Source organism: Macrobrachium nipponense, chromosome 35 (genome assembly GCF_015104395.2).
Source record: "Macrobrachium nipponense isolate FS-2020 chromosome 35, ASM1510439v2, whole genome shotgun sequence".
Taxonomy (NCBI): domain Eukaryota; kingdom Metazoa; phylum Arthropoda; class Malacostraca; order Decapoda; family Palaemonidae; genus Macrobrachium; species Macrobrachium nipponense.
The window spans coordinates 37,353,296-37,363,295 of NC_061096.1; the positions used below are offsets into that span (position 1 = coordinate 37,353,296).

Genomic DNA, 10,000 nt, shown 5'->3' on the forward strand with positions numbered 1-10,000 from the left:
AGGAACCTTACCTTACGATCACGCCTTGGTCAGTGGTCACTAACGATCCTTCGGGCTAACCACCGCAGCATCCTTCTGAGCGTCCTTCCAACGGTACATGGAGAGTCCTTCGGTGAATCAGAGAGAATAATTGCGGTTGAAGATGCATTGGTCACCGGCAGATGGTTTGAGATTCGTAAAAATTAGCAGCATCTGAAATGTCCCAGAGTCTAACCGGGGAACACCATCACCATCTCCTCCTCTTCCTTCTCCTACTCCTCATTTGCAAAAACGACGGACAAGTAATAAGAGCATCAAACTTTTTTTTTTTTATTAGGGAGATGGGTTAGTTAAAATCAGAGAGAGAGAGATTTAAGAATAGAACGTGTCTTTCTGTCATGTGCAGAGCAGCACCGGACCAGGAGACTGACTAACTACATGGATGCTGCAGACCACATCACAATAAATCAGGGTTTAATGTCCATAAAATTGCGAGACAGATGTGTACCAAAACGTGACTTTATGAAGGGTAACGCATTTCTTTCGCAGTTTATGAATTCTGCTCTGTTTAAAGTTTCTGTTCAAGTTTATGAAGTTTGTTCGAGCGGTGAAGCGAGTAATTAATGTTGTTACTTTTGTGGATGTTTGACCAAGCTGAGGGAGGGGGGAGGGGGGGAATTGCAGCCAAGTTCCCAGAGAGAGGCACAACGAAAAATGTCGTATGTAATGCTCAAATGGACAAAGAGAATTTACTTGGTAATTCTTTTTGGATCGATTTATCGTCTGTGATTGTCTGACATGGAAAAATTACCTATCAACGCAAACTTTTAGTTTTTCTCTCTTTTATTAATTCAGCACTTTCGTAATTAGTTAAGGTTTTATAAAAATCTTACACTAACATCCAATTCTAGTATTCATATCTCCTTGCAAATAAAGCTACTTTATACCCTTCATTAATCTTCTCTCCACAAAACGTTTTCGCCTGATCCTATCCGATTAATGAGGTCTTCCAGTCCGAGCTGGGCACATTATTTTTTATATATAATCTCAAACTCATTCTCTTCGTCTTCCTTCTTTCTTCTTGGTCGTTTTCTTCTGTCCGATCAATGAGGTCTTCCAGCTTAACCCAGGGAAGGTGGTTCCTCTTCTTTTTCTCCCTAGCCAGTCCCCGGCCTGTTAACTTGAACGTTTATATTGGCCTCCCGCCTCAGCTGAGGCCTCCTGTAAAACTTTTGTGGTAAGGCCGTTCGTCTGTGCTCTACCTAAGGAACGCCCACGCATTCTACCAACTGACTGTGGTTGGGCGGTGTGCATAATTTCTCCGTGAAAGAAAACAAAGAACGCTTCGAACCCAGACTTTGGAAACGTAACATGTTGATTTGTCAAGGGATCGATTTCGTTCCATTAACTACCGTCACGCTATCACAACTATTGCGACATCGACGTCGTTTTGTTACGTGAGTCAAGCCTGATTGATTGATTTATATGGAACGTGTCCCAAAGACTATATGGTGCACCCTTCGAAAGTCGTGACATCAACTTGAGCTGAAGTGAATCGAGAAAAATTGAAGTCTACTTTTAGATTTCGTCAGATATCAGGAAAAACATCCTTATTTAAAAGAGTCCAGAACGATTATTTCAATCAAGCTAGCCATATGCCAGCACGGGCTCTTGCACCCAAGCAGTCCTTACCAAAGCTCAAAAAGACACAGTCCTAAATGGTTCCCCTAAAATAAAAAAAAATAAAAAATTGTACGAACTTGAAATAATTATGCAAAAACTAATCTTTCATTTATCACAGCAGGATCATCACTGTCTATCAACCTGTCAGGCAAAGCGTTCCACTTGATGTGTTATAACCGCTCCCTCCTTGACAATGGAAAAAAAAAAATCGTCTTTACGGTTTTAAGGTGTATTTTGCCTCTCATAAACCCAGTGACCGCCATTCTCGCCTAGTCTCGCACCTGTGACGTACAGTTGGCGCCACTCCACTGGTTTCTTCGAAGGCTCTGGTCTGGCGCTCTTGTGCTCTTCTGGACGTTTGACAGTTTTTATGCTTATGGATATCTGTTTACTTCTATTTCTATATATATATATATATATATATATATATATATATATATATATATATGTGTGTGTGTGTGTGTGTGTGTGTGTGTGCATAAATTTTCACCATTTTCCACAGCTGTAGCTTTGCTTCTGAGGTATCTGAACAAAAGAGAGACTCAGAACTTGGCCCTCTTAGACTTTTTAGATTTCCAAACATTCTGTAATTACAGATATTCCGGACTTAACTGCGAGGGAAAAAATGACCAAGGGAGTGACTCGAATCATTATTACAGAGAACGGGGAAAACTCAACAGACGTTTATTAATCTTTTAGAAAAATACTAAGTGAAGAGACGAATACTGGTGATGATAACTTGATTGTTTTAATGGAATGTAGAGCAGAACTACTGAAGATATCTAACACTCAGAATACAACACAAGATTCCCGAAGACGATTTGTTCATTATCGTTATTAGAATGTATTAGAGAGGCTAAAACAAGATCATGTATCTTTATCAACGAGAAAACAAAATTACAATTGAATTTTTCAATCGTCATCTGGTCGGAAATCCAAATTACTCCCCCAAAAAGAACCGATAAATGAACAGAAGACGAAATTTACACCATAAGAATGATATCTACTAAAATTGAGAATTCTTGATGATAATTCTGTATATCAACTCTTAGAATCAAGCGATAATAAATTATCAGAGACTTTAAAGTTGTAGTTCTATGCCTGTCGCAACTATGGATGTGGTCTGTTCCTTACATTTTTTTTTTTATGTACAAAAAGAGAAATTTTAAATAACGTAGGGTTCCATTTCTTTCCCTATCTTATGTCCATTCAAAGAAATCAAACTGGAATTTTACAGACATGGCAATAACCTTATTCTCATTCACCATACCTGCTAACCGGTCCCCCTCCACCCCCACCCCCCCAACGCACACAAACACAAAAGGCCCTGTCACTTCAATGAGGATATAAATTGTCACGATAATGCCTACTTCGCGGCGAGAAAATAAGGAAGGAATCGTGACGGTCACTCGAAGCTCTGCGAGTTATTTATAACCCATTGAGTAGAAATAACGTGACGGCGAGCCATCTTTTGGGTGGGGGGTGTTTCGCAAAATAGCCGCCAGAGGCTCTGTGGTCGCCGGTAATGGATGGGGACGAAAGAAATACCTAAAAAAAAAAAAAGAAAGAAAGTTTTTAGCAGACGCTTGTCGGTCAAGTGGTCATATTGCACCCGATATGACTTCCTTGGATTTGCGCAGCGACCTTGTGATAGGCAGTTTTTTTTTTTTTTTAAGATAAACTTCGACCGTGTCGTGTTCCGATTTTTGGACTTTTTTTTTTTTTTTTTTTTTAAACTTCCCGTCTAAAGTGGAACGATACAGGTCTCCATTCTTATTTTTCTTATCGGGGCCACTTGGATTTACCAGTATCTAATCACGCTTCTTAGGAGTTTGATTATATTGTCAATTTCCGCCATTCTAAAACATAGCAATCAGCTGTCAAACTGACAGATGCAATTTATTTTAGATGGACATTTACTGTTAATTTACTCTCATAGACTGACAAACAGAAATAATATAATTCAATACCATTTTCGCCATCCTTTCCCTCTGTAAGAAGACGATATCTACCTTCGTAAGGCCGCAAAGGTAACGATAATTCAACGGATCTGTAGCATCTTCCTCTTGAATAAATATGGACACGCTCTCTTATCTTGAAGCCCACTTGGCCTCTAAAGTCTATTCAGAATCTTATAAAGAGCCATTATAATGTAAACAACTGTATTAAACCTCGTCTACGCCGTAATAAAATCAAATGCTAAAGGTATTCTAATAATCGCATCTATGTAGCCTAACCTGTTCCCACCCAGAGCTCCCATCTTCTATGAGGAATCTACATGCACACATGTACACACAAGCACCAAGTTCCAGCCAAGCCTTGGCATTAGCGAGCGTGTCATACTCGCCGTTCCCCTGAAGGGTGTCAGTAGACCGGATGTACGACTCGCAGTGAGGAATAATAGTGATAATGGCACGTGATGATATGGGGATAATTAACAGAGACGGGGAACCTCCGTCACCAGACAACAACTACGGAGGACGCGAGACGAGCGAGGTCCTCGACGAGGTAATGATCAACTATGCATCGCCCGCGAATTCTTTCTGGCTGTACACAAATGATGGCTCCAGAGAGAAATGAGAGACGACGGTCCGCCATTTCCGACTGCAGCGGAAGCGAAAGAAGATATATGAGCCTGGAAACGAGGAACTGGGGTCCAGTCGCTACATGGCTAGTGCCAGGAACCACCAGTTTGATGACTGGAAGAAGTGGCCTAGGGAAAGGGGGTCGTTACTGAGAGAACCGGTGTCCACGGGAGGGGGAGGGGGTGAGGGCGGGAGGCGGGGGAATGCGCTGGAAAGTAGAAAAAGAGATCAATCGTAAAAACCTGGAAAAATGGCTGTTGATGTATTTGTTTTATATGGGGGGATGGGTGGGGGGTTCATGGCGATTTTATTTCCCAAGGGGAACTTTCTTTTCTTGTGTGAGAAATGAGGTTAAATAGCAAGCGGTCAATTGTTGGGAAAGAGGGCAAGGCCGATAATAGTGTCAACAAAAAGTAATCGGTAGGCTGATGGAATTTCTGAACGCGTACACAAACACACACACACAAACACACAGATATATATATATATATATATATATATATATATATATATATATATATATATATATAATATATATATACACACACACACACACACACATATATATATATATATATATATATATATATATATATATATATGTGTGTGTGTTACAAGCAATTCCAACTTCTTTTATGTTGAGATTTTCCGATATACTCTTTCCCAGCTCCTGACAACCGACATTCATCCTCATTGATCCTAAATAAGAAAGTTACTAATATACATTAGTAACAAACCAACCCAAGGATAAAACAAATATTTGATTTCATAGTTGTTTGAGAATGCGTGATAACGACCTACTGTCCGTTAATTTTTAAAACATTTTAATCCTTAATACCCTACTCTGCTTTTAATCAACAATAAGGACGGATCTACAAAGAAATGATACCTAAATCATCAAATTCAGTCTCAGTCTCCCTACTATAAGCGTAATGTTCTCGAAGTCCACTATAATAGGTATATTTTTTTCTTCTTTATCTAAAGACATCCACTGTTCCAGATATGGTTCAAATCAACTCGATTTTTTGCTACTCACTTTTTTTTCATGTGACCCTACGCCAGGTGATTGCCGTGAGGAGCGATTACCAAAATAAGTGTAATTACCAGAGGACCCCAATCTTAATGACGACACTTATCAAGGTGTCGCTGGGACCCCCTCAAATTCCTCCCACCCCACCTCAAACCCTTCTCTCTCTCTCTCTTTCTCTCTCTCTCTGTCTGTCTTACCATAGAGCCCCACAAACCCACTTAGCGCATCTTTTCCATTTAACAGCCTTTTGGGCGAACGTTTTATTGCACACTCTCCGTGCGTGCGTGCTGGTTCCGTTCTGCAAATATATGAAAGACAGCGTTTTCCTCATGAACGTGTCTTGAGTAACTAGTGGACCCGACGCTCAACAAAGAATGATCTTGCAACATTGCCTCTTAATTTCTTTTTCGTATTTAAACGGGTAATAATTCAGATCTTTTTTGTTCTTTTTCCGCTCTTTTAACCCAATTAAGGGTGCCAGGTAGAAAAGAGAAAGACTAACTGTCTACGATGTGACTGAAAGACTAAAGTTTTTTAGTTTTTTTCACTCAAATTGTCATTTTTTAAAATTCTTCAATCTCTTCTTCATCGTTTAGTAAGTTTCATTTTCATTAATTTTTCATTCCATTTCATTCTCTTTTCCACAACCATGACGAAAGGGGAATTAAGAAAAGTTAGAAAAAAAAGAATCAGTGGCAAAATTAATAGAAGAAACAGTATGATGATAATAGAAAACAACAGTAGTCCCACAATATGTCCGTGCAGTAATCAGATTAATAGTATAGTAGTAATGGCAGACTCCTGACTACCTTATTCCCAAATCTCTCGTGTCAGTGGAAATGGGTCACAATGGGGCCCGAAAACCAAGCACAACTGAGCAAATCTTGAGATTCTTAAGAGTCTTACTCCTTCGCTCACTCCATCTGTCAACTTTTCGGGCTTCCACGTGACCCACTTCCGCTCACCAGTCCCTCATAAGGTTTGTCACAAAAAATCAGAAGCTTAGAAACTTGCAACAGACCTCGGCACTCTGATGTGAGCAACAATCTGCAATTTTTTTTTTTTTTTAATCTTTCGGCCTCGTTATCGTCTGTTCCCCTAATTAGCATCGAGTTTTCACATCTACAGCCTCCAGCATTCCTAAGACGCCATGGTCCATTTAAGCATTCCGACACCTCGTGGTTAAATGTATGTCTGCCGCTAACGCCAACACGTGTCTAGTGCCTGTGGTTGTCTACATGACTGTATACATACATACATAAATTTATATATGATATATATTTATATGTATAAATATATGCATACATATATATACGCATATATACATGTATATAATTTGTGGATCTGTTCTAAGGTGCATGAATTTTATTAGGACCAATAAACAGAGGTAAAAATTTGATAGTCTCACTATTGAGAGAGAGAGAGAGAGAGAGAGAGAGAGAGAGAGAGAGAGAGAGAGAGAGAGGAGATTATACCTCCGAAACACAATTACCGTAATGAGAACATCGCGTGAAGTACGCTTGCTCCCGCTCAGGTGACGCAGTTTATGCTCATCACACCAAAAAAAAAAAAAAAAAAAATGTCCAGTCAATGCAACCCATTCATCCGGAGGGAGCTTCATTCCCATGAATTTACTGACAGAGAGCTTTAAAATTTATTGACAGAAAAAAATTGTGTGACTTTGAATTCGAATTAAAATATTATTCAATAATGTAAAATTCTTTTGCTGAGGCGTAAATCATCGCTACAATATATACTAAATTTAGGTGCAGAAATTTCTCATAATTCATAATTCCTTTTAGAATTTATAGATATAAGACCAAAAACCAACTAACATTATTCCGACAACATGTTGTTTTCATACCTGACAATTGTACCAAAATATGACTGACAATGATCAGCTCCATTAAGAGTAATAAAACATAATAAAACGTTCTAATTGCTTTTTTTTTCTTTCTTTGCAGGTAGGTTAACTGACGATCGTGGAGAACGTGAAGGTATTTTTCGCTAATCCGTAAGTACAATAACAGGGTACATTAGGAATATCAAGGTCATTCACTTTATGAAGAAAAATGTCATGAAAAGATTAAATTTATAATCACTCATTTATACCAAACATTCTTGACAATTTTAGGCACGACACAGACTTTGAAATCGAATCAAACTTCTCAGTTTAGTGCTCACTACAAAAGTAAGAAGTTTCCGAGTACACACGTAACGAAATAATTAATGGCCAAGGAATCGCTAACAATTACCAGTGCAACATTCTCCCCACTTACAGTGGGTCCGATGGACTACGATAGCAGTTGCCAGCTATTATTTTCTAACGAAAAATCAATACAGGAGCAAAAAAATTATAAGACCATTAATCTAAAGATGATGCTTTCCAAGTTCGCAACACGACGCCCCATCGTAGAATCGTATTTTACTGAACCCTTGGTAACCCCGAACAGCAAATATAGGCATCCGTTATGCTAATCATACCAGATTGAAGCGAATATTCCACCAAAAACAGAAAAAGATATAAAAGAAGAAAAGAATTCCGTTACAGATGGTATCATGTGAAAACATGTCAATTCATTCCAATATGCAGATACCGAAGAATGAGAGCCAAAGCTCCGTGTACGTATTCAGAATCACTTCCGTTTATTATTTCTGGCCCGCTCCGGCCCCTGTCTGTAAGGAGGAAAGAAGAAGCAAAGAGAAAAAAAAATTGAAGAAAACGATGGAAATCCTCAATTTCTCTTATGTGTTGCCCGCTGCGTGATGGTATTTGTTTTTCTTTAACGGTGTGGTCATCTCACAAACTTTATTATTCTGAATATCGCTAACCAACGGACACTCTCACATCTTTCATACCACATGTCGAAGATGATATGGGGCAGGACTCCGGAGTCGTAAACGGCAGAGGATGGGAAAAAAGTGGAAAACAAAAATTAAAAAGCGGAGGTAATTAAGAACGACGGTGGCAAGATGTATTTGGCAACGACGACCCATATTCTCGCAGCTGCCGCTCGTCTACGGTCTACCACGGACCGAAGTCTTCTTTGAGAAGTTGCCCTATGGCTCTAACATGGGTGAATGATGGCGAGTCTACATTATTATTATTATTATTATTATTATTATTATTATTATTATTATTATTATTATAGCTTCCTCACGGGACAATCATAAATGACCATTCAATGCGAAGCAAGCTTCTACAGAATAAATTAACAACGTGAGAAACAAGGAAAACAAGTAAATGACTAATAAATAAATCGACAATACAGTACTTTGCAATATCTCAAATCGATTCATTCTGATCTCATGTTCATAAAACTTGAAGTTATTTATTTGGAGAATTACTGTTAAATGGTCAAATAATATTTCTGCAAGAGCTTCGAATTTATATCATTAGGCCTAACGGAATATACTTCAAATTTCCGTTTATCTCCTTCACTTCAATTTACTAGTTAATTTCTTCCAAGTTCATGATTTAACATAAGGGCTATTTTCATAACCTTCCATTCTGGGCAGAGCTTTATTGAAATTATTTTTCGTTGACATCTAATTACACATCTACAGCAAAGCATGTTGCACTCACCCTCAGAAATTCCCCAAATGTTATCGAAGCCTACTTTTTTCCAATGGCCAATCTCTTAAAAAGTCGATGAAGGTGTTTAAATTGCGTTGCTTCACTTTCACCACGCGAGTGATCGATGAACCCAATGTCTTTGTAACTGCACACGCTTAATAAGATCAAACCAGTTTAATCGACCGAGATAAGATTGGGCGGATTAGCGCGCTTTGTGTATGCTGGCTCGATGAAACCTTTCGATAAGCCAGACCCCTTTGTCTCCATGTTAGCACGCGCTACTTCCATATCTGGACCATAATGGTCTTCAATGATGTCCTGTTCTCCTTTTAGACATTCTCAAAGAATCCTGTTCTCTAATGATAACAGACCAGTATCGACCTTTGTAACTTAAAAGACAAACAAACACAAATTGAAGAGCAAATGTATTCAGAAGCACATACAATTTCGGAGCAACAAGCTCCCTTCTTCAGTGTGGAGACTTTTAAACCAAACCACCGTAGTTGGGTTTTAATGTCTCCGAAACTGTGTGCTTTTGAATACATTTGTTGACCAGTTTGAGAATTTTTCCAGGATTCAATCCTGTTTTCCTGATTAGATTGTTCAAAGAATCCTAACTACCAAAAAATAAAAAATGCTGAAACTTTATGAGACAATGAAAGAATTAGACACTTGAAGTCTGGCATGCTGTGTGAAACTGCTCCACTCAACAGTGGGTTTCAACAATGCATGATGATGTGAAAGTGTAAAGAACGATAAATAAAGCTGATCATGCGTAACATGTAACGAACGTGCGCGCGCGCGGGTTAGCAAAGACGGAGAGAGAGTGAGTTATCCATAGTGTTCATGGAAGCAGAACTGGAGTCGAAAAATTATGAAATATTTTCAGTGCACTGCGCAAAAGAAAAAAGGGGGGGGGTAATGTCTTTCATTAAGAAACTTTCATTATGAACATACAGGAACTCCAATGGAATTTTCCCAAATTTACAGACCCAATATATATATGTGTGTGTGTGTACGCAATATATACGTTGAGATAAAGGCAAACCAACAATATTAGACAAATAGATCAATGATTGCTATTTTATATAGAAGGAAGGAAAAACAGATAAATAGCGAAATGGTAAAAGTTGCACTGTCACAAAA

The 10,000-nt window shown here is 38.7% G+C and overlaps 1 protein-coding gene across 1 annotated transcript in view; it reads left to right on the forward strand.

Moving 5' to 3' along the window:
* LOC135208631 (cuticlin-4-like) overlaps positions 1-10,000 on the forward strand; it is a 56,580-nt gene that overhangs the window by 3,194 nt on the left and 43,386 nt on the right. The window lies entirely within an intron of this gene.